This window comes from Perca flavescens, chromosome 9 (assembly GCF_004354835.1).
Source record: "Perca flavescens isolate YP-PL-M2 chromosome 9, PFLA_1.0, whole genome shotgun sequence".
Lineage (NCBI taxonomy): Eukaryota > Metazoa > Chordata > Actinopteri > Perciformes > Percidae > Perca > Perca flavescens.
In genome coordinates this window covers 36,607,067-36,609,566 of record NC_041339.1, presented here as the reverse complement: position 1 = coordinate 36,609,566, position 2,500 = coordinate 36,607,067, and the positions used below count along the sequence as shown (strand labels likewise).

Genomic DNA, 2,500 nt, shown 5'->3' with positions numbered 1-2,500 from the left:
TGTGTGTGTGTTCACTGCCGACAATCCTCTTAATGCAGCGGAGCAGCTCTGACCCCAACGACAAGCCGTCACCTATCAGTCCAACACACACTCTGCACTGGGAGGGGATAACACACACACACACACACACACACACACACACACACACACACACACACACACACACAATGTACACACACATGGGGATAGTTCTCGCCAGAGTCGGAGCCAAGAAAAGGGATTGGAGAAGCTCTGTGGTTATCAATGGAGACCAGTGACCACAGGGACTTACACTGGGATGACTGGGAGAAGGTGTGTGTGTGTGTGTGTGTGTGTGTGTGTGTGTGTGTGTGTGTGTGTGACAAAGAGACATTGCTCTGGCATGTTCACACTACAAGAAATCTTCATTTTGTTTGTTTCTGAGCCCAAAAATCTTAATTTCCCAGAAAAATTACTCCACAATTTACTGAATCTACATGGCCCAAAGTATGTGGACACCCCGGCACTTTCCCACATTCCCCTGTGTCGTCTTCGGGTCAGATTTGACCCGTTGTCTAAATGTCATTTTCAGGTTCATAATTGTATTTAGAGGTTGTACCAGAATAGGTTTACATGGTTACATTTTCAAAAAACACCATATTTTAGTTGTACTGCACAGCTCTCTCTCATTGCTGCAGCTCCTCTTTTCACCCTGTGTTCAGCTCTCTGTTTTAGCTACAGAGTGAGACATCTCAACTTCTGTAACATCTTTGTTGGGAGTTGCACATGAAGCATGAAGCTAGCGCTGCTAGCGGTTAGCCCCGTCGTTCTCAATGGCAAAACACTGCTACAACACACACACAAATTCATCCTAATCTCCAAAAGAACTACTTCCATGTCCCTGTTCTGCAGGAATTCCACACTAAGTGTGAAGTGTGCCCTCGTTTAGAAGAAGTCTCCCAGCTAATCCTGCCTTTGTACTGACTGAAGTTAGAGAAACAGCTAGCTAGCTCATGTAGTCCTTACCTAGCTACTGAGCATGTGGTCTTACCTAGCTACTGAGCATGTAGTCTTACCTAGCTACTGAGCATGTAGTCCTTACCTAGCTACTGAGCATGTAGTCCTTACCTAGCTACTGAGCATGTAGTCTTACCTAGCTACTGAACATGTAGTCCTTACCTAGCTACTGAGCATGTAGTCCTTACCTAGCTACTGAGCATGTAGTCCTTACCTAGCTACTGAGCATGTAGTCCTTACCTAGCTACTGAGCATGTAGTCTTACCTAGCTACTGAACATGTAGTCCTTACCTAGCTACTGAGCATGTAGTCCTTACCTAGCTACTGAGCATGTAGTCCTTACCTAGCTACTGAGCATGTAGTCCTTACCTAGCTACTGAGCATGTAGTCCTTACCTAGCTACTGAGCATGTAGTCCTTACCTAGCTACTGAGCATGTAGTCTTACCTAGCTACTGAACATGTAGTCCTTACCTAGCTACTGAGCATGTAGTCTTACCTAGCTACTGAGCATGTAGTCTTACCTAGCTACTGAGCATGTAGTCTTACCTAGCTACTGAGCATGTAGTCTTACCTACCTAGCTACTGAGCATGTAGTCCTTACCTAGCTACTGAGCATGTAGTCTTACCTAGCTACTGAGCATGTAGTCCTTACCTAGCTACTGAGCATGTAGTCTTACCTAGCTACTGAGCATGTAGTCCTTACCTAGCTACTGAGCATGTAGTCTTACCTAGCTACTGAGCATGTAGTCCTTACCTAGCTACTGAGCATGTAGTCCTTACCTAGCTACTGAGCATGTAGTCTTACCTAGCTACTGAGCATGTAGTCTTACCTAGCTACTGAGCATGTAGTCTTACCTAGCTACTGAGCATGTAGTCCTTACCTAGCTACTGAGCATGTAGTCTTACCTAGCTACTGAGCATGTAGTCTTACCTAGCTACTGAGCATGTAGTCTTACCTAGCTACTGAGCATGTAGTCCTTACCTAGCTACTGAACATGTAGTCCTTACCTAGCTACTGAGCATGTAGTCTTACCTAGCTACTGAGCATGTAGTCCTTAGCCTAGCTACTGAGCATGTAGTCCTTACCTAGCTACTGAACATGTAGTCTTACCTAGCTACTGAGCATGTAGTCTTACCTAGCTACTGAGCATGTAGTCTTACCTAGCTACTAAACATGTAGTCTTACCTAGCTACTGAGCATGTAGTCTTACCTAGCTACTGAGCATGTAGTCTTACCTAGCTACTGAGCATGTAGTCCTTACCTAGCTACTGAACATGTAGTCTTACCTAGCTACTGAGCATGTAGTCCTTACCTAGCTACTGAGCATGTAGTCCTTACCTAGCTACTGAGCATGTAGTCTTACCTAGCTACTGAGCATGTAGTCCTTACCTAGCTACTGAGCATGTAGTCTTACCTAGCTACTGAGCATGTAGTCCTTACCTAGCTACTGAGCATGTAGTCCTTACCTAGCTACTGAGCATGTAGTCCTTACCTAGCTACTGAGCATGTAGTCCTTACCTAGC

The 2,500-nt window shown here is 45.1% G+C and overlaps 1 protein-coding gene across 4 annotated transcripts in view; it reads left to right on the top strand.

The window, feature by feature from the left end:
• Nucleotides 1-2,500, top strand: part of frem1b (Fras1 related extracellular matrix 1b) — a 153,288-nt gene that overhangs the window by 88,809 nt on the left and 61,979 nt on the right. The gene's annotated exons all lie outside the window — the stretch shown is intronic.